This window comes from Camponotus vicinus, unplaced genomic scaffold (assembly GCF_025532165.1).
Source record: "Camponotus vicinus isolate PSW18456_S1 unplaced genomic scaffold, iyCamVici1.0 SCAF_6, whole genome shotgun sequence".
NCBI lineage: Eukaryota > Metazoa > Arthropoda > Insecta > Hymenoptera > Formicidae > Camponotus > Camponotus vicinus.
In genome coordinates this window covers 2,766,603-2,789,971 of record NW_028141978.1, presented here as the reverse complement: position 1 = coordinate 2,789,971, position 23,369 = coordinate 2,766,603, and the positions used below count along the sequence as shown (strand labels likewise).

The 23,369-nt window shown below is 39.6% G+C and overlaps 1 protein-coding gene across 21 annotated transcripts in view; it reads right to left on the bottom strand.

Moving 5' to 3' along the window:
- Positions 1-23,369, bottom strand: part of Heph (polypyrimidine tract-binding protein 1 heph) — a 364,683-nt gene that overhangs the window by 55,237 nt on the left and 286,077 nt on the right. The window lies entirely within an intron of this gene.

The window sequence follows — 23,369 nt, the reverse complement described above, 5'->3', positions numbered from 1 at the left end:
ACATGTCTTGTAATAAATTTATTAATTCCGATTGCTTTTCCCTCGCTGAATTCTTTTCGACAGCAAAAAATATCTAATATAATAATCATATTTAATTCGAGATATATTCTAATTGCGTTTGTGATTTAAAGTCAACCATCAGCATTCGTAGAGTAAAAGATACATGAATATTTCGGTCTCATCAAAATATTCTTTACTATTTATCGGTTTTATTACTTAATCCCGTTGAACAAAATCTCATGCACGATTCCAGATAAAATGAAACATGTTAAAATTTGTGTACTTTAACCTAATTTGGTAGAGTTATACATATGTGTCGAGATTCTTTTCTGTGATTTATGCACGCAAGAGTAAAATACATACGCGAAGAAAGGAGCAGAAAGCATTTTTATATTTACCTCGGAATACAAGTCGTAATGGAATATCTGAAACTTGTGCACGAATAGTAAACACGCTCGGCGAAATTCAAGAGAGAAACAAATACTTATACGCGCAAGAATTTCGTTTTAATTACATTGCGTCGCGCTGATGTAGAAATTGCAATCGGCTTTAGGGAAAAAATCGTATACATTTTTATTTAAATATTATCTGAAATATATGCATTCGCTTCCTTTAAAAATATATTTTTAAAGAGCAATTTTTCTACATCGTCTAGCTATATTATGTATCGCATTAATTTATATTGTAACTTCATCAGAAGTAAAAGTAAACCGTAGTTAGAAAAAGAAAAACGTTCTTCTCTATGTCTCTTTTGAAACCTCGAGTAGATTTCGTTTAAATTTCCTTTTTCCTTTGAGTTTTCATAAAATTAATAATCCCGTATCTCTTTAAACGTCCTCGCGAGCAGCTCGGCGTAAAGAAAAATTCCCCGAAGACTCGAGTCGGCAAGTCGTATCCGCGACAGTCAAGTGGTACGTTTATCGAGAAAACTTAATAAAAAGCATTACACCGTCCCCCGAGCGGGTGCGCGTTCTATTATCGCGGTCGACGAAAAGAGAGTAAGTTAAATGCACCAAAAGAATGAGGAAAAAGCATTTCGTTGAGGCAGAAATCGAACCGGATGTAGAGAAAATTGATTTGGCCGGAAAACGGGGAGAGAGGAAGCGCCGAAGAAAAAAAAATTAATAAAACGTCGCGCGTAATCGTTTCGAAGAGGTTTCGCGATAACCGCATTTTCAAGCTCTCGTAATCTATAAATGACGGATAAGCAAAGGGGATGAAAAAGCGGAGGACAGGCGGGAGAGAACGTGAAGAATGTTTATGTACGGATCGCGAATTGTATATTTTCGCCGCATCGTCGAGCGATGAGACTTCCGTCTCTCTCATGCTTCCTCGTTTCTCCTTCCTTCTTCCTTCCTACTTCCTTTTCCTCGCGATCCATTTTCAATTCAATATCAATGCATTCGCTCGTTTCTGTCACGCTTTCGTGCGTTTTTCTCTTTCTTCCGTACTCGCCTTTTCATGTCGATATCGATATTACTTAAAGCCTCATCGTGTCTCCACCGTCTTGGAGATGAGAGACGCGGTTGGTATTGAAAATGCGAATGATAGTTTCTTATATACCTAAGCGTCAGTCTCTTTCATTATTCGATTGTGAACAACTTGGCGAGTCAGCTGGATTTGTCGTTATTGTACTATACGCAAGTCGAACACTGCGAAAATGACGTAAGGCGCATTTTATTTTAAGGCGCTTCTTACTATGTGTCTCAACTGACAACTTTCTTAAAATTTTAGAATATCGAGGAATTGCAATTTTATACAAATAAGGTATCTCCGTATTATCTTCATTCGCACACTTGTAACGAATTTTCCGCGTTGAATAATATTATCGTGAGCGCTTTATATATTATTGATTGGATAGTATGCAATATTTAATTCACTTGCATTTATTATATTGCATTTCCTTGCAATATTTAATTTACTTATATTTTATCATTGGCTGCATTTAAGTTGCTTTTACATATATTCTAGTTAATAAACGAAGATTAGTAAAGGAGAGAGAACAAAGAGAAGTAACAATTTAATTTGTGCCGCATCTAAGGAAAATTACGAGGTTTAAAATGCCGTAAAATAATACGAATATTCGTTATGCAAACATGAGCAAATATGATACCAGTGATAATTTCGAATTTCACGTAAAGAGAGAAATTAGATTAAACTTAAAATAAAAATTAGAATAAAATACTCAGGAAAAGTTCGTGATACACTTACATCGCATTGTGAGAGAGTCCTGTAACCTGTGTACAAGTTTCAAACGTTCACCAGTCAGTCTTTGTCGTAAAATGAACCGAAACGACGAGAATTATTGTGACGTCACGCTAGTTGCATTATTTCGAATTTACTTCGTCGGCGCATTTTGGATTTGGACGCGGGCACTTACACTAATTACAGCACATGCAGCGGACAAATTAATTAATTGTAAACGCACAACTGAAACACCAAGCAAACAACGGCATTACTTTATGCGGTATTTGTATTTACTTCAACGAACTATCCTTTGTATCCGCGGACTATGATCCGCGGCTGATATAATCTTTCAATTAGTGAGAAAGCAATTTGTTAATGTGGCGGATGCATGGCTGTAATTCGCGATGCGTAAACAATATATATATATATATATATATATATACATATATATATATATATATATATATATATATATATATATATATATATCCGCAAACAAATTATCTTGACATATTTAACTCATTCGTTATGGCACGTTTGAGACTTAAAAGCGCTTTCTATGCACATGACAGCCACATCTTATGTGCACAAAATGTAGAAATAAATGCAGTTTGCACATTGAATATAATGGATTATATGTTTCTCATAAGTAAATTTTCGAGGTTGTATATATACATATATATCGTTCATTTCAGCGAAAAAATAATTAACTGAATCAGTAATAAAACAAACATTTTATAAATGCGAATAATATAAATATAAAATTATTTTTTTTATAGAAAACAGAGTGTAATTTATTTAATGGCGCTCACCGTATTATTTATTTGTTTATATTATCCAGGAAAGTTATTTAAATGCGTGTAAATGCGATGTAGAATGCAATCCCAAAACATTCAAATACTCTTTTTATAGCAGTTCATTTTGTATCACAAACCAACAATCCAATTTTTATTCATGTATTAGATATCGAAAATATTTGTGAAGCCATAAATGTTTGGAAAATATTGACAAAGCAACGAGATTCGGTATTGATAAAAGTCCATTGAGGAAAAAATAAAAATTCTCGCTAGTAAATTCAAGAGAGAAATAAGGCAAGTTCATCTCACTCTCTCTCTCTCTCACATGACGTATAAAATTCGAACCCGATTATCGAAACTTTTCCAAATCGTTGTTGCAAGAATACGATGTCATTTTTTCATATTCGCCATGAATTGAATTCGTTGACGAGAATAAAAATTGAAATTTTAGATATCAAATTCTAGATACACATATACGTGTGTATTGCGAAAATGCATGATATTGTATGACAAAAATGATTTCGTGTCGCCGAATTTGCCACGCGATAAAAATTCACGATTCACGATAATTTTCCGATGATTGTTAAATCAGTATTCGGAATGAAAACGTTGCGGAAAAGGCCTCGAGAGAAGAGGCAATGGTGATCGGAATGAGAGACGGCCAATGCGGGTGAAAAAAAAATATACGCAGTTCGTCAACGGAAATCGAGTTAGTAGGGACGAACGATCTATTCGCATTTCGCACGTGAGATCGTCATTTCGCGCAGCGACGGCGCGGTTTGCGGGACTCATAGGACCGTAAATACGTATGTACGGTACGAACGAATGAACGAACGGTTGGTGCAAGTGCGAATAATACCGCGGCTGGACCGAACCCGGATTTAACGGCGTTAACTCCGTTTCCCAGCGCTAATGACGCATAGAGTCGCGCAATTGGGTTTCCGTGCGAATGGGACGAAAATCCTCCGCGCAGGATCCACTGAATCCAGGATCCACCCTTATGTCGCACGCGCGCGGTTGGTTGCTTTGACGATTAAACGCCTGCGATTTTCGGCACAATGATTCATTCAGACGTCTAACGACGAATGCTCATTCGTCGCGCTCATGGCAGCTGGATGGAGAACGAAAGAGAACGATGTAATCGAACGATAAACCAGTCAAAGTGATTGATCGAGATAAAGAAGTGACATATTGGGATAGAAATATTGAGCAAATTAATTTTTATTTTAATTAGTAAAATTTCTTCGCAGTTTTATACACCAGCGCTTCAGAAATTAGAATTTAATGACATAAATTCGTGTAAATAATTGTTGTCAGTTGTGTATATCGTTAAACGAGCGAGTGTGTCCTATTGCATGTATATGTGTGTATGCATACAATATTTGTCCTATGATTCGCGAACGATTCCCAAACCCGTGTTTCTCGTTTTGCTCGACAGCACAACGGATCGGATAAAAGACCCTGTTGCAAAACTATAGGCAAATTCAGCACGTCGATAATTATCGAGCAAGCGGTTACACCGTTACGGTCGTTCGCTGTATTTTACAAAGCACCGAAGCATGTACCGACAATTTTCTACACGCGGCATGTATATCCCTCTTTTATTTTTCCCCCGTTCAGTTCTCGCGCGCCGTACAAAACCTAAATGAGCGCATTCTTCGTTGACGGCCTTGCGTATACGTTTTCGCTGCCGGACGTTCCGCGTTGTTTGCCATTTTATCGTGACATTTCGAAAGCGTTTCGGATTTCATCGACTATTCGGGAACCGTTTTCCCCCCCACGGACCATTCGTAATTATTCACCGCGCACCTCGCGTCACACGCTGCACTTGATTATGATCGAGGGTGTTATACTTTTTCGCGAGTGGCGGATTTCGAGTCTATTAAATAAATACAATTCGTTACGCGCCAACATTGGCGTTATTTCCGCTCTTTCATCTACGTCAATCCATCTTGATTCAAGGCCAGCTATCGTGCTTTACTTACTAGTTTACTTAATATTTATTTCAATATTTTAGGCATACATTTGTATATATCGGTATTTTAATTTTAGGATCAAAAGAATATCTAGAATTTTGTTGTGCCTTCTTATTCATAAAGATGTTAATGTTATCGAATTTTTTCACTGATAAATAACGCGCATTCAGTGTTGTCCTTTGACAATCTTGTTCAATTGTATGGACAATTGCATTAAGATTGCATCTTTAATTAATTATATCAAGATTACATTTAAACGTTATTATTTTATTTAATCTTTAAACGTCCGATATGGATGTAACTCTTTTTTTCATTCCCGTTTCACTCTTCATCAAGATCGAATTAGATCGACAATCCCAGGACAAACACGTTTCGTCGCGCGGTGACATATGGTATCTAGGCTCCCCTTTTCGTGTCCTCCGCTTCGAGCCAGCTTTCCCCCGATCCTCGTCTTTTATGATCCCGGATTATCCGCGGCAGTCCTCCTCTGGCCACGAACTTCCTAACATTTCGCCGTCGAGGAATCGCGGTGCTCGCCTCGATGTCAGCCATAAAAGACATTATTGAATCGAATACTCGTAGTCCGCCATAAATATCCACCTCCCAGTATTTCGCGAACGCGTATGCGTTGTGTATGTGTGTATAAATAGAGATACATTTGTGTGTTGTAGGAAGATTCCGATATGGCATCCGAGGTTTCGATGTGAATCGAAAAGGGTCGTTTACACCCTCGTTTAAAAATCGACCCTAAGAAAAAGTCACCCTTGTGCGTTCTCTTTTCGCCTTTTAGCTCTTTTCATCATTCAACTTTGCCTGTCAAGCTCCGCCGAAATTTTATTCGCATCCAGTAAATAAGTCCGTTCAAGTTCGGGAATTCCCGCGAGTCCTACTTTTTTAGCGGCACGTCTCATATTTCGGAGACTTTCGGAGAAGAAAAATATAGTTTCTTGAAAAATCCGATAATCACACTTTTCGGCAACCACAGAGATTACTGTCATTCAGTTTCTCCCTATCATATTTTCATAGAAAATATATGCATAAAAGATGGAGAGAGGGAGAGAGATATCGATAAATAGATACCCGTAAGATGCATTTAATTTCATCGTTTATAATTGATTCATTTCATCTAGTTTATGGTGTATGTGAATTGATACTCATAATATTTAAAATAAAAACACGGCAAAGAAAATATCTAATCGAATTTTTGCTCAGAAATGATCTATTATTCAAATTTGTGGAAAAAGATCAGTTATATTACGATAGAAACAGAAACTGTCATTGGATTGTTATTACAACGGATAGAAATGGAAACTTTGTTACCACTAAGAGAGGAGAGAGGGAGAGAGTTTAAGTGTTATAAGTCATCCGCTAAGTTTCTAGCGAGTCTCGGAGTAAAGAGCGGCAAGGAAAAGGGTATATGCGATACGAAGATTGAGCGGGAGGAGAAGAGCGAGAAATAGAGGCTGCAGGATATACTCGAGCGGGGTGGGAAAACCGAGTATAAGGAGTTATTTCTGATTTAAATAAACTCCGCTTCCTCCCTTCTCCTCTCCTATCCTCTCCTCCCTCCAATCTCGTCTCCGTCAACGTTCCGACGGATTCGAACATTCCAGGGACTCGCACGATGCCCGGAGGTGGTTGGCTCCGAGCGTGGGGGGAGAGAAGTACTCGAGGGATGGAGAACATGAATGTAATTTATCTGCGCTCTAAGGTACGCGAAACGGATCTTCCTTCGGCTGAAACTACGTTTCAACTCATCCACCGTCTCCTTTTATCCCTTCCCTCTCTAGGTTGTTTAAGAAAGAAGGGAGAGAAAGAGAGGGAAAGAAACGGATCAACTCGGAGCCTACGAGGGAGGGCGAAAGGAGTGATTGTTAAAGTACGCCGCTTCGGTGAATCAAAGAAATATTATATCATTAATACAGACCCCAGGGTGCAATGGGGCCGTTGGGGATCTACGTGGAGCGCGCCCTTCCTCATCCCTTTTGTCGATTTTCCAACCATCCGGAGGAACGAACCGTCCTACCCCTCTTTGTCCTTTACGCGAAAGCTCCCTGTTCCTTTCCTCGTCTAACTCTCCTCGTTCCATTCTCTCGCACCTGTCTCCCTCCCTCCTCCGAGCCTTTCAGCCAGGGGTACCTTAGGAATATATATCTTGATAATTTGACGCGCCTTATATACCGGGCGTAACTATTGTTTACGGCTTATAGGTTTGTTGGGATCGCGAGCGCGAACGGCTAAGTAAAGAATGCACGGTCGCGAGCGCGTGCGTGAAATTTTTACGATTCTTTCGACACGGCCGCCGCCACCTCCGCCGTGTATCCGACCGATTTTTATGGCACCCCCTCCCTCCCTTCCCATAAAAATATGCGTCCGGCGTATATCAATATTTCCCGACTGGAAATTTAGCCTTCTTGCGACTCCCTTTCTCTGTGTACGTCTACAACGCGGTGATATGTTACGTTCGCGTCTTTGACATAAATCAAGCGCTCCGTGATTAAATTAGATTTCACTAGATATTTGTTACATCTCTCGCATTTTGCACTTTTAGGTTAGAGCAACGATTCAAGTTTTTCTCAAAATACTTTCCTCGGTCGATTGAAACTTTATTAATTAGAAAAATTATGCACATTGGAGAATTAATTATACTCTTTTAAGATGCTCGTCTTTTCAAGTGAAATTATTCATATCGCAAAGTTGATTCAAGAAATCTCTGCGGAAAATCATGCTAACATTACAAAGAGAGAGATCCGCTTTCAAAAACGTTAAGAATTATTTTATAAATTAATGTTCTCTTTAATTAAAATCAATTATGCGTCCATTATGCTCAAAAGATGAATATTAAAAAAAGAAATATTAATAATCTTCTTATAATTATACGGTATTAAAATTAATCTTTTTCCGTTATAATAAGCAGGATACATCAAGGTTTCTTTCAAACATGACTTTGACGTTTCTAATGATCTTATAATCGATTATACAGGATAGCTTCAATTTTTCTGATTTTATAAAAAAGAATGTACGGGGTATTGATAGATGCGCGAATCAGAGTTAAAAGCATCGGAGTTCATTTTAACGATGACATTGCGACTTTGATTCTATCATTTATCGCGCCTGTCGAAATATATGTTCCTCCCATGACGATGCTATATTTTCCAGTCCGGGTCGTCGATACACGACATGTCTCTGAAGTGGCGCACTTTCTTCATAGATATTGAAAGCCAAACACGAGGGAAGGAATGGCGGCAGGATATCTCCGATACGTCCTTACATAGAACCGATGTAAGGGATCCGTCTCATCTCATTCAACGACGCGTTTTTATCCCGCGAAATTGAAATCGGCGCATTGAAGGTGGCCCGAATCATGACTGGCCGTCGTTATACGTGACAAAGCTTGAAAGCTCCGACGGATATTTTCGTCGTAAAAAGGTAATCGTGATGATCGAACCTTCGCCGGAACAAACGAACGCCAAAGTAGAATGCGACGGATGTATATGTGTGTGTATGTGTATGAAAAGAGCTCTGAAAAATTAATCTTCAATCATTAGTCATGCGACTATAAAGGGTCAGTTTCGGTCTGTATAATAAATACGGCGGTATTTTATGTTACGATTTATAAATGATTATATATTTTATATTAATGCAGAGCTTGAAAGAGGCGTATCCTAGTTTTGTTTCTATTTCTTCAAAAATTGACGTAAAAATATTCTCTATGAAAGTAGCAACAACAATGGAGTGCCATGTTGAAAAAAGAAAGCGAGTCTCTCAGTCCCGCGATCGCGAGAGCAACGTCCCAGTGTCGTTTATTTTCCTTTATAAAACACGACATTTTTCCGACGAGATCGAGTGGAGCAATACCTTTTCTCTCGATTAGCTTTTCCCTTTTCCTCGAGCCCGCAGCGCGAACAAAAGCGACGCAAAAAGCGCCGATCGCGGAATAAACGTCACTCGACGGTACATAAAATTCCGTGTACAACAACCGATTTTCGAGAATCGGCAAAAAAAAAAGAAAAAAGGGGGAAAAATAAAGCGGAGAGGTGTTCCTCCGCGTTTCGCAAATCACCACGTATGGACGTCCATCATCATGCCGATCTATTCCTGCGTCGGATACTGCGTTTATTCCTCCTCTTATCTCTCTTTTATCCCCAATTTTTTTCGATCGGCGCGTTACGTTACTCGCAGATCCGATTTCGTCTAAAAATTAATAAGCGTCCTCTGAATAAGCGGATTATGTATCGGTTCGGAATTAAAGCTCGCGTTGCCGACGAGCCTGGTGCACGCACGACGCGACAATATCGCGGGATATCACGAAATTCCGGCCCGAGGATGAAAAATAAGCGACGACGACGACGACGACGACCAGTTCTGTACAACATAATGCAAGTCTGTGTTATTGCGAGTGAAATTTACTTTGGCATTTAATTCAAGCACCGTCGTATAATCTCTCGTCGTGGCGGACCGGGAGATCACCGACGCCGTCTAGATAAAGCGTAGGGATCGTCGAACAGCCCCGAAATTTCCCACGCGAAAAGAAACCGTTGTTCCTCTCCGGAGGAAGTTCGTTGGCGCGCGAGCTTCTTCGAGGCGTCTCACCGAACCAGAAATCAGCTCCACAATTTCTCGCCGGTGCCTTGAGGATTCGTTGACAATTACGATAAATCAGGCAAGTTTTACGGTCACGTGATGACCGAAATCTGCCGAGATAATTCAATCTACCGAATAGAGTAATCCCTGCAAGAGAGGAGAGATAGGGAGAGGGAAGAAATGAGAAAGTTAGCGAGATGAAATGGCAATTGGAAATTGTGTTTCTTTCATAGAATCGTTGAGACTGAAATAGTATAAGAATTTTTCACAAGGGAAAAAATTAATAAAAAAGAAACCAACAAATATAATCTACACATTATTTATAGTTGATAATTATTATTTAAATAAGCATCTATATTTTATACTGCTGTCTGAAAGTTTCTTTACTCAAATATCTTGCCGTTGGAAATGTCAATCTCGTTAGAGACCGTAACTTTGTTAATAATTGTTAGGGAGAGACTTGTATTAGATTCTACATACACATATTTACCCCATCGCTACTCCTACGTTCCCGGTTTTCGAATTTTCGCAGAACTTTAGCGGGTACCATTAGCTAATAACAACAGCAAAATAGGAGAGTTAGTTTCGCCCTAGGAATAACAATGTCGACAACGGTAGTAAGACTATTTGCTTATTTGTCACCGTATAAAAAAAGACGATGCGAAAACTTCTCCATCCGTCGAGAAGAAGGGAAAAAATCTTAATGGGAAGCGGTCCGTTATTTATTTGCCGGCGACAAGAAAAGAAAAGGACAAGACAAAAGAAGAGGCGAAAAGAAAACAGCGAGCAGTGCGATGTCGGAGAAATTAAATTATGCATTCGAAAGTACTATCATACACAGCAGTTCTCAGAACAGAAAAAAATGTAGACACAACCTTCGCCTTCAAAAACTGATAATGCCTGTTAATTAATTAATCGAATCATCGAATCTCGCTGCATGTCTCTAAAAGAAAGCTTAATCCATGTCGAAGCTAATTCTGTGAAGCTTGATTGGCGGCAAAATTAGCTTCGGAAAAAAGGTTCAGAAACAAATTATTGCATTTCAGATACGATTCGGACGCAAACAAAGATTGAACGCAAACAATTGACGTATTCTATATGGAATGTATATATATGTTGTTGCGAAAAGAAGAATAACAAATAAATACGATATGCAAATCGTAAATCTAATTAAAAATACCGTCAGTCGTGTTTCGAATTACGAATGCGTAATTCATGGCAATCTAAACGATTCACCATGATGACAGAAGAAACGCGGTCGCCTAAAAATCGAGTTTCACAAGAGTGAAATTTCATTCTTTTTTTTATTCCTTCCATTCGTGCCAAGCTTCGGTCGCGTCGGCGGACAAGAGAATAAAAATGACAGAACTCGAGAATATTAGAGAGCGAATTCGGGCGATACGAAGGGAGAAGAGCGAGAGGAAGGAACTTACATGATACAGCGCAGTACGATCGGCTTTGCTCGACTTCTATGACTCCGTCGATGGCAAAGAGGAATGTTACGAGAGCCGGGAACGAGGAGAGGAGGGAAGTGAAGTGAGGGTGGAAAGTGCGACGAGAAAAGCGAACTGTAGGGTCACCATCCGGGGTTCCCACCAAAGGCTTTTCTGCGGCTTCGATCCCCATTGCTTCGCCACCGGGTATTTTCCTCTCGTTCCTCTTCGTTTCGGAGGGGTAATTCACCACCCTCGTCGTTCTACCTGTCGTCGCGTCCCGGCCTCTTGTCGCGCGTCCAGAATTCCACTCTCGGCTCCCTATCTCTTTCTCTCTCTCTCTCTCTTTTTTCTCTCCCTCGCTTGCGTCCCCCCGATTCGCGGAGGTCGCCAAAGTTTTCCATCCGGTCTCTTGCTTCGTTTCCTTTCGAAAGTTTCCTCACAGGTATTACTTGTAGACGATACTGCATTTCGGTTTTATCTCTCTAGTTATTTCTCTTATTTTTTAATAGGAAATGAGGAAGAATTTAGAAAACTTTTACATCACAAAAATTATCTACTATGCTTCTCGGCAATTAGTTTTATACGCGTTTTTTTCGTTCATACTGAATTCACCGTGTTTCTTTCCTTTAAATTAATATCTACGATTTTCTGTGATATACATTTTTTTATTGTTTAGAATTTTCCGCGAATATTTCATGATATGAAAACAAGATATGATATGCTTTTAAATTTTAAAGAGCTGTCAGAATCACATTTATGCATATATTGCCACAGTTATTTTTCGTTTATCGGAAGGAATATAGCATTAATTAAAATTTTAATATAATGACGATAATTAATATTTCCGATACGCAAACGCGCAATAGTAATCCCGTAATTCGTTGTCTTTTTGTTTATAATGCAGAAATTTATTTCTTCGATTTTGTGATTAAAAATGTATTTATTAAAATCCTCTTCTGCAACATTTCTCCATTAATTATCAAAACCGCATTTATCATGCATTATGTATATTCATTATGTATATTATATATATTTCTCTTCAATTTTTTCTAGTTTCTATATATTTCAGGAATATATTTCTCGCTTCTTATTATGTCATTATATTTTTGATAAGGTAAAAATATTAAATGCACGAAAAAATATTTCAACAGTAGCAAAAATAAGTTGTGAATAATAAGTTTAAAAAAAAAACAGATACACCGATATATTACAAAAAATATGGAAAATATTTAAATATGATCATTGGTAATCTCAAAAAACGTAAAATAAAAACCATCCGTAAAAGAGGTATGAAAAAAATGAAATGAGCCCTAATATTTCTCTCTATCGTAGCAAGTTTGAGAGAAACGATAGTTAAGTGCGACCGCAGGCGAATCTGAAGGCTGAGCGATTAAAAACTTGGCCCGTAAAGACGGTCTATCTCGACTGATCCGAAGGCCGGTCACATTTATAAAGCGGCCGCTGGGGATTTTGAGGACGTCGTCATTAGCAAACGAGAAGGATCCCCAAAGAAGTACGGAACTGTACACGGGAGTCGGTCGAAAAAGCGGTTGATTCCTGCAAACGGACGCGACACAAACCACTCGAGTCGACTCTCAAACGAAAGAGACTGAAATGCCATCTTAGGTTCAAGTCAGTCAAACGAACCACGAGATATCCTCGAGAATTAGAAGGAATAATTTTCTCTAATGGGAACTTTTGAGAGAATGTCCTCTCTTGCCATTGCGAATTTTTTTTCAAAATAGATAAATTCGCGCATGCAAAGTTTATCATGCGAAAATTAAAGAATAGGGAAAAGATATTGAAAATTAAAGAAATTTTGCCAAAGAAAGAAAGGCGAACAAATTAATGCGCGAATTTTGTAAAATCCTGAAATATTTCGCTAGCGATCTGTAGAAAAAAAATCACGATATGTCGTGAAATAGGTAAAGATAAATTTGGTTTTTAAAATAATTTTATCGGATAGCGCTTTCAGTGGAAAATATTTTCCCCATCTTCTTCCTTATCTTATGGTGATATAAAAAATTATATACATATACATATTGTATTCCCTATAATTATTTAATAATTGCCACGCATTTCGACAAATTTCGCGGCGCTTATTCTTGAATTCACAGCGTATTTAATGCGGGTGGCGCTAACGCGCTACAAACCAACGCAAGCCGCGAAAAGCGGGGCTGGTTATTTCCCCTCGATCAGCTGCAGCTTTCCCACCATCTCACAAAGCAATACACATAGAACTGTGAGAGTTCGTTAATGAATTGAAAATTTCGATGCAACTCGCCTGCACACAATTATCCGACCGGTGTACCCGTAATCCGTCGGCTATTTAGACGTTTCATTATTATCGCCGATAAAAGAGATAAGAGGATCCATATGTATGCGTAATATTTCAAGTAATTCTAATGTTTCGAAAAATGCGATACCCAGAAAAAAATATATGGAGAACACACGTGGCTATTGTCATTATATATGCGCATTGTAATTATATATATATAATAAATTTAATAATATAATAATAATAATAATAATATAATAATAATTTTAATTATTGATAATATTAATAAAATTAAATTGATAATTTTAACTGATTATTCAGTAAATTATATAAATAATATAAATATAAACTAGAAAATAAAGCTGCATACAGTGAAAAAGCAGCAGAAAATGCTTTCAAGTTTAACTTACTGTTAAAGAAAAACAGATATCAGATAGGGATTTAAAATATTTCGTGTTTTTATTGCTTAAATGTTTTTTTAATAATTTACTGAATAATCCATCGCAATACACTTCGATCACTTTATTCCGATCAGTGTCGGGTCGATGCATAAAATGCAATTTTGCTTTACTCTTCTAAATCGCTCTTCTGATATCTTTACAATTCTAAAAGAAAAATAAATAAAAGAAAAGAAATGTCGATTAAAAATTCAAATACACAAATTATATATAGAACTTGTACATAGAACTTGTCAGATAAATGAAGATACGAAGAGCAAAGTATGTGCATTTATTATTTACGAGTGAAGTGAGCCACGTCGAAGACGTGTATTTTGTGCGAGAAGAAATCGCCAAATCGTATAATGTCTCTGTAAAATAGCTTCTCGGATCGCGAGAACTTTCTGAATTAGATTACTCGAGTCAATTCTCGGGAGATCTTTTCGTCGAAAAAGACGAGACTAACGAAGTGCGACATCCGAAAGCAAATTCTCGTTGATGCGATCCTATAATAATAAGCAAGTCACTCGAGCGCATTATGCATGTATACATGCGCGTGCGATTTTGAATTTGATTTTGAAATTGTGAAAAAATCGACTTTCGCCATTTATTCCGCTTTATTTTCCCTCGATATTTTTCTTCATACTCGTCTTTCTGTATCACACGTCGCAAAAATATTTCATTATTATCATTGTATCATTTTTTTCGAGCGTTCTCTACGTCATGTCGCTAGCTAACGTGCCTCTCATGTTTCGTCCAATGTTGTTTCGCATGCTCGTGAAGGTAAAAAATTTCGCATCTCTCTTCTTTCGCGAGTTTCGTTTGGTTAGAACGGTAGGATAACAGAGAACAATAGGAGGTCGTTATTGATGGAACGAAGCAACCTACGTAGCGTTTGATCCCGAATGCAGGTTGCGCTAATGGTGCTAATGTTCACCGAATCTGTCATGTCGATACAATAAAGCAGCTCGATTTCGACTCGATTTTTTTTTCCCTCTTGTTGCGGTGCGGAAAATGTGGCGATCACTACGGAAAGCAACGAATGATGCGTGGGATATCGCGATGAACAAAGCGCGTAAAATCGCATTACACTGTGGGAAGCTTTGAGCGATGCAACGTTATCAAATACTACGATTTATGCAGATCGCAACAAAAAATACTATTGAATTACAGTATTTCACGTGTATGTGAAATATGCGTCACAGTATTGTATTTAATCACATTTTTTATTTAATTTTTTACTTAATAAAGGAAAAACTCACGATCTTTTAAATTAGCATAGATTATTCAACGTATTTAATATAATTTCTCATTGTTTACAGTCATCCCGAAATTCCCGAAATATCGGGAAACAATCATATATATCATTGCACTTGCCGAATAATATTAAAGTCTCATTGTTAAAATCCGAAAGAGAAATAGAGCGGCGTGAGAACTCGAGGCACAGCTCGATGCATCAGGATCGCTGGAAATAGCTGGCTAACATGGGTTAATCGGATCCCATCCTGTTTGCGATTGGATTAAAGTAACTCGCTTAAGACCGGGACCGAGTATAACCCCGGCATTGATCCTGTCGCTTAACCGTGTTACCTTCCACGATGTCGAGACGACGAATTTGTCGTTCGACTTACCGTGCGATGCCGGCGATTCGCGCTCGCGGAAAAGAAAGAAAATAAAATAAAAAAAAAGAAAAAACAACGATCTCGATATTCGACTCCTCATCATCCCGCAAAATTTTATATCTCTTTACGTAAATCGATAACAGTGTATTAACGCGATTTGCAATGCGCAACTCTTTCTCGAGAAAGTTAATATTCTTTCCGGAAACTTACATATCCTAGGTAAACGGTGAACGATGCGAGGCTAAGGCTGCGAAAAGTTGGCAAACTTCAGTTTCGCAAACAAGTTTCGCAAACTTCGTTCGCGACACTACGTGACACCATCGAATTCGGATAACCGCATTATTACGACTAACGCGAAAAAGCCGATTTCAGAGCGCGCCTCCCTCCGGTTTAACTGCCGCGGAAACATCCACGAACGGGTCCGCGTCGAGATCGGGAGTAGTCAATCTCGACGGGACTAACTTTTCAATTTTCCCTCCCAACTTTGCGAGGATGTAGACACGCGTACATGTGAATGTACGTGCCCGATTGCGCGAGAGAAAGAGAGAGTGTGAGTGAGAGGGGAAGGAGAGGGGAAGAACGAGAGGGAGGGCGTCGCTCAATTTCCTCGCTGACGAGCCAGGCGACTACCTGTAGACGGCTCGATTTATCACGGTCTATAATTGAACGGAAGCAATTTATTAATCGTCCTTGCGCGTCCAGGCGAATCGATGGTATCGCGCCGGACACAGCGAGAATGCTTCTTCTATTTTAGGCTAGTTTTAGCTACCTTTAGACATTTTGTGTATCTCGAAAAGTTTCTCTTTGGGATAATTATATATTTGAACTTTTAAGCGTATATAAAACAACTAATATTTTTAAAAAATTAAATATATAGAGGAGAAAACAAAGTTTTTAATCCGAATAAATTTCGATTATCGAGGCTATTTTGAACCTCATTAATTTCGTTTTCATCTTGGAAGAATTAGCTTCCCTAAGAAGTCGTCTCCGAGGTGTGCTTTCTCATGCAGCACGTAGCCAACACAAATTTCCAGTTTGAAAATTTCAAGTTCCAGTCGTATCCCACTGGATGTATCGCGTCATATTTCCACGCCGTTTTTCTTATTTCGCTCCACTATTTACCACGACAACATAGTTACGACGAGTATTTTTCAACGTCCGTTGGTGATATTTTTGCCATGCTCCGTATGTAAGCGAAACCGGTGATGCAACCGCACAATAGCAACTGTTTTCTGCGGTAATTGCTTCAATATGTATCACTGCACGCAATTTACATTAAGAAAGCAATTACTGACAAATTATCAGTTGCTCTAATTACTGCACAGATTGTACGATTACTCGTAAAATATACACCACATCTTCTCCTCTTACCATATGAGAGATGAGAACAAAAGAAAAATTCGATTTAATATTCAATTCTTTTCGTAATTATTCGTAAAGTATTGTGTGCAAAATGTGCATCTCATTATTATGTGAAACATACTGCGTACAATTACTACGAGCTGTTATTGTTCTTCATTCATGATGCCACGAATAATCGTCAACGCCTCCACACGACTCGACGCGCGGAAATTCCCGTAAAGTAAAGGTGTACGCGATTTCGTCAAGTGTCGCGTCTGCGCCTCCTTTTTTTACGTCGTTCACGAACGTAAAAAGAGGTATTCTCGTCCGCAAGAAGAAATTCCGTCACAAAGAAGCGAGGCCGTCTCACGAGGCGTCTGGAGCGAGTCGGGACTCCAACCCTTCTTTTCGCGAAACGAAGCGGAACGGAACGGAACGCGGCAATGAAACGTGTTTCCAGAGGCCGGTCGTAAAAGTCTTTAACCCGTTTCGAGAGACGTGACCACTCTTTCTCTCTCTTTCTCCTAAACGTATACACGTATACGTTGTTATAATACGTTCACGGCCAGAAGTTCCCCGAACGTCCGGCTTTCACGACTCGGCGGAATCGCTTTCCCGAATTCGCGAATAGACGCGGCCTGAACGAGGAATTTCCCCTTGAAAAATTCGCGAAAGAGCGTTCCCGGCCAACGCCGAAAAAGGTTTTCACCGGCAACTTACATCACGAGGGTAGTAGACGATTATTAAAAGAGAAAATCGCAAAAAATAGACGTTGCAAAAAAAAAAAAGATACTGTTAATATCCGCGCCATGAATAGGATTTCACCATCGAAACCGCATTGTCATTAAGCTTGGAGAGAACATTAAACGCATTCGACGGGATAATTTCAAGAAGGATACCGAGCGACGTAATCGAATACCGTGACTAACGATGTTCTTTATCGCCTCGTGAATGGATGGCACGTGGGTTTTTACTAATAATTAAAATTCGTCAATTCGTATTATTGCGACGGCGCGGCAACGTTATCGTCATTATCTCCTCGCGATGTATAATTAAGGCGAGACATCTGCAATTTGCGAGACCGCGGAGTCGGGTCTCGCAAATTGCAGTTTGCAGTAACAGAGCGTTAAAAAAGAGAAAAAATGTGTCGCGGAGCGATTATCTCATCGCGTTATTGCAGTCGCATGTCTGTCGACAACGTCTGTCGACTTTTGCGACTAGGTCCGAGCTTTTATTTTACTCGGCGAGGGTTCAACGTGACGTCCGCCGGCCGTCGTAAACTTTAGGGGATGCTGCACACGTACGCGGGATGAATTTCTATTTCTCATTCTTGCAACGCGCGGGGACGAGAGCGAGGAGATCGGTGAGACGTATTAACGAGGAAACAAGATTAACGTTTCGCGCAAATTGGATGTTCAGGAAAAATGGCAATCGCGCACGGGCATGCGAATTAAAATGCGCGATCGCTAACGAAATCACGAGATTAAACGGGAGTTCGATCGCGGCCGTGGAAGATATTCGGCCAATTATTTCGACGCGTAAATCCATCCAAGATACGACGGTTAACGGCGCATAATCCACGTAAATACGTGATAAAAGTTTCAGATGAATAAGTAGATTATAACTGTAATTTTTATAACTGCACACATATAGATATATATATGTAAGTATAAAATATTCCGAACTATCAAATCTCCCTTTAATAGCAGATTCTCTAGAGTCTCCAATTTGGAATCGATTATTCTTTAGCGAACATATTGAAAAAAATCATTTTTCTTTTACAAATTTTCAAACTTTTCTCTCATACATTTTTATGCATAATTAAATTTAACATTAAAATTTTATTAAATTAAACTGAAATTGACTGAAAAATGTAGTTTTGCTAACATCTTAACTCCACAACATTTAATTTAAAAAACATTCGATTTAAAAGACTCATCTTTCTCTCCAACGCTTGTAACTCGAAAATTATTAATGCCTCGATAATTTTGTTAAAGAAAAATCGTCTCCAAATTGACTTTATATACATTTTTTAAATTTCATCGAGAAATCGGAGCACGTATACATACATAAACAAGAATGCCGAAGGAATGGTTGCGAAAGAGATGCAAATAATTTTCTATATAGAAAAAGGCGGGAGAGTGGATGGAAATCGTTGTCGCTACCGCGTTTTCTCTTGCTCGACGAGTTGAATCTTTTTCCCTTCCGCCCTCTTACACCCGAGTCTTATGATATCCGTGCCGTTGCTTCAGCCTTTCCTCTTAGCCCGTAAAATTCCATGAGGTGTACGCATGCTTGCGAAATAGGTACAAGCCGCGCCCTCGAGTCTTCCGACGAGATATTTCTCTCATGCAGCTCGTTTTCGAAGAGACAGGAGATGTATTCGACGCAAATTATACATATATACATGTACATGAGCGCGTATACGTTATATAATTCAAGTATGGTATATGCCCACTAACTGACAGAGATATCTCAGATATGTCGTACCTCGTTTCCACGGAATTTACAATGTATAATGCTATTGATGCAAATTATAAATTCTTAATTCGCAGTCTTTCTTTTTGCGCGCAAACTTATCGGCTGTACATCCCGTCCGATCTACATTTCACGTTGAAAATCAGGAACAATTGAATTACTGGAATTTAAAAAGATACGCTTTCTTCTTCGTCCGTCGTGTTCCCGGATTTTTCCGGAACTTATTCTTAAGTAGTAGAAGACATGAATTCCACCAAAGAGAGAAAAAAACGAGAAGGAAAATTATATTATTAGCGAAACGAGGAAAAGAGAGACGATTCGTTACGCATAAAAAAAACGGGAATATTAAAATGTCATTGAATGAGAACGCAAAAAAGTGGGTCGAGTTTCGAGGAGCCGACAAACCGTATTTAGATAAACGAATACGTTGCACGCGACGTCGCCGAGGCGAATCGATAGCTCGACCACGCACTCCATGCATCTGCGTGTATTTGCATAATGGAAATTTCATTTCGATCTAAATACTACCGCAAAGCGACCGGTGTCGACGATTCGAATACGTTCTTGTTTTCAATGCGGTCGACAAACGCGAATAGCAACCTTCGGATAGTCCGGAGTACTCGAAAATCCGCCGAAAGAAAAGCTTTATCATTTACTACAGAAACGATAAAATCGCTCCACAAGTTAATTACACACACGAGAGTTGGTCTGGAAAAATATTACTCCAAAATAATATTTAACGAAACCTCTCATAGAGAGTCAATCATTTTCATCGCGCTTTTTCGCAAAGACAAAAAATCATCGCCGACTAACCGATAAGCGACGAAGGATCGTTAATTGGACTCGCATGAAGAAAAAACAGAGAAATTGTCATCGCGGGAACGAAAAAGCTTGGTGAAACGAATACGGCGCAATAATTAGGGGCAAGTACGCCGCACAGGCACAAAGCAAAAACCGAAGCGGCGACCGACCTCTTTTTTTTTTCCGTCCCTCCTTCCTTCCTTCCTTCCGTCATATGATCACCGCTTCCGCAATGGCAATGGGCAACGACTGCTACTAGTATACCGCGGGATCTAACTTTAATTGAATTTAAATTGAATTTAAAATATTAATATCGTCGCCAGTTATTACGTTTGCCCGCTCGCGGCGTTATCGTGCTCGCGGTATTCCGCTCTTTACAGCTATTTCCATCCCCGTCATCACCCCCATCCTCTCTGACTCTTCCCCTGTATGCGCTCTCTTTTTGCAACCGCTTTAAAGGGCGCGTCATTCAGTCGGCGAATTAATTAGCCAAAAATTGAAAAGTTACGTTAATCGTGTAAGAGCCCTGCTTTCCGTTCGTTTATTCTCGTTTCCTCTTCCTCTCCTTCTCTCTCTGTTTCTCTCCTCCCTCTCCTCTTCTTAATTAAATTACATACGCGAGATTGCGACCCATGTATCTCTGAAAGCGGTACCGCGGTACCTCGCGGATATTTTTCTCACGCAAGAAACGAGATTCGAGATGAAAGACAAACAGGGACAGAGAGTTACTCGGATACGGGGCGAAAACCAAAAACGTTGAATACATTTTCCGCTTTATCATTTATTTATGTTAATTAAATATGGACCTCGTATCGTATTTTATAAATATTACAGGGATCTGCAAGCAAGATTACAAATGAAACATTTAATAGCTCTACTAGATTAGTAGACGTTAGGTGATTATTTTTTCCTTTCAAGTACGGTCGAATTTAACGCGAATTCGACGGACAAAGATAACAACAGAGTTCGAGAAATTCAGACCGAGTGATGAGTTGGCAGTGTTTCGAGGACCACGGTCCGGTCCGAGGATTAAAAGGAGATCCGGCTGGGAGCGCGCGTCACTGAAATCCTAGGAGGTTCCGGTATAACAAACGCCGACACTCTCGTATTTGGATACCCTGTAGCTAGGCTACGTTGCTTTTGTAGATCGAACACCGGCGCGAAAGTCGGAGAGACCGCTCTAAAGGCGAAAACCGACCAAGCACAGCGACGACGACGAATGGAGAGCTTTCGAGGATTAAACAAAACGCGGCAGAAATACATTTCTAATGCCGGAGGAATAGTTGATCGATAGCTGTTTTTCCTTCTCCCTCATCCCTTTCCTTTCAATTTGAAGGCCGCGCCCTACTCCGGATATCCGACTCAGAGAGGCGCGGCCCCCACGGATGCTCGCCCCTGTTAATTAAAACGGAAAGAAAAACAGAGAAATCAAACTTGTCGAACGTGTCTGACTGACTAATATTTGCGCGAGATTGAAGCCCATTGGATTTTCGGCGAGAAAGCGTCCTAATAACGGATTGTGGAAAAAATTTCTGGCGAGATAGAAAGAAATCCGCGTGGCTCGATAATGACCGATAGACAAACTACATTGTTTTTCAACATCTAGTAAGGTACATCGTGCAATATATATTATATAATTAAAAATACACAAATACCTTCTTCATTATTCTTGGACATAAAAATATTAAATTGAGAAAAAATTATTGTAAAATAATTATTAATAAATTATTAAATAAATTATTTTAAAATATATCATAATTTTTATAGCAAATTCTTAAGATACAAAACAGGTTTTCCGGAAACAATCTGAAACGTTTCTTTTGTCAGATTCAAAGCCCGAGGAAAATTTCATCGCGGAATTGAACGGCGCGGAAAATCCACAAGCAAGAGGGGCGGCGGAGCGAGAGTTTGCGAGATCGGACAAAGAGCCCGTTCCGGTAACCAACTTAACCGGAAACTTGGAATCAAAGCAAACACGGAGAAAGTGCCCGCGGGGGTCAGCCCGGGTCAGGATCGGGCCGGTTCATCGTGAAACTCGATTTACTACCGCCATGTAATGCACGCGCGCTTCTCTCGTCCTTGTTCCCCACCTCGTCGTCTGTTTGCGTGTAATTGGGAAGCTTAAGCCCGATAATGCACGATAACAACGCGAGTTTCCCCACATGATCGAGTTACTTCGGGATTGTCTTGGTCGCCGCGGGCGGACGCGAGTCGTCGAAAATGGACGAAGGGGAGGCGAGTCGTGATTCCTCCTTTACACGAGTCTAAGTGCCATGGGGGTGGCTAGGAAATTGCGTTTGCCAAGTACAGAACGTTTCTACGATTTGCTGTAATTTGCAGCAAAACCTCCTCTCGACTGTGACTAATGCTTGCAAACTGCTGTCCGTAATTTACTGTTTATTATGATTGTAATATTCTCGCTTATTATAGCAGCAAATCGCATCATTATCGCGTTTTATCGTTCGCCGGTCAAATTGGTTGTCTCTTCTTGAAAATGCGATTCAGGTAAAATAAAATCAGGTAAAATAACATTTCTGTATATTTTCGTTTCTTGTGAGATAATTCAACATTTCAAACATGTTCGATATAAACGATCAGGATATCAAATAAAGATTTTATTGCGTGTGCAAACGATATTATTGTCGTTGCGATAGAAAATTGCTCGCTCCTCGATAAAACCGTGTATTCTTTCGTAAGAATTTGGAGAAAATTACCGGATGGGCTGGCTTCCGGCGAATCGCCGAGGCTTTGCTGACGCGACCCCGAACAGGATTATGCGAATGCGTTTAATGCTCGCGTATCCCCCTCGCTCTCACCCTACACGATACTGACTCTAATATGGTGGCGCACGCACAACAGGTATGATAATGCGAGCCGAACCATGCGCGTTTATATATCCAGACGGGGATTAAAGTAATGCATCGATGCATATCGGTTTGCATTGAGCCAAATGAGAAGATTTAACCTTCTCGTGCAAATTACAAACGCATTAGTGACATTAGCTCGCGGGATCCCCGTACAGATATGGGATTCTACGCGTGTCTTCGAATCATTCGTCGCGAGTGCAAAATTATTTCCTATTGATTGTTCGACGCGAGTATTTCTCGCGGTAAAACATGCAAAAAGCGTAAAAATCGGCATCGTCGTTTTTGCAAGAATGGCAACGTTAACGTCGTTTAACTCAATGCGACAAACAGACGGGTAATTTTTTGCATCCCGTAAATATGTCCGATATTGCGGCATGGTAATTAAATTTTTGTCGAGGTCGCCCACGAAATAGAGATATTCTCAGAGAATTAAGGCGCGTAATATAATGAGCAAATATTCCTTTGAAGGAGTTTCGTGTCCGCTCATAGCACAGTTATTTAATAGATTCCAAATAGGACGCTTCGCCTATTGCGTATCTTGTGCAGAGCGCATGTTGCAATTAAC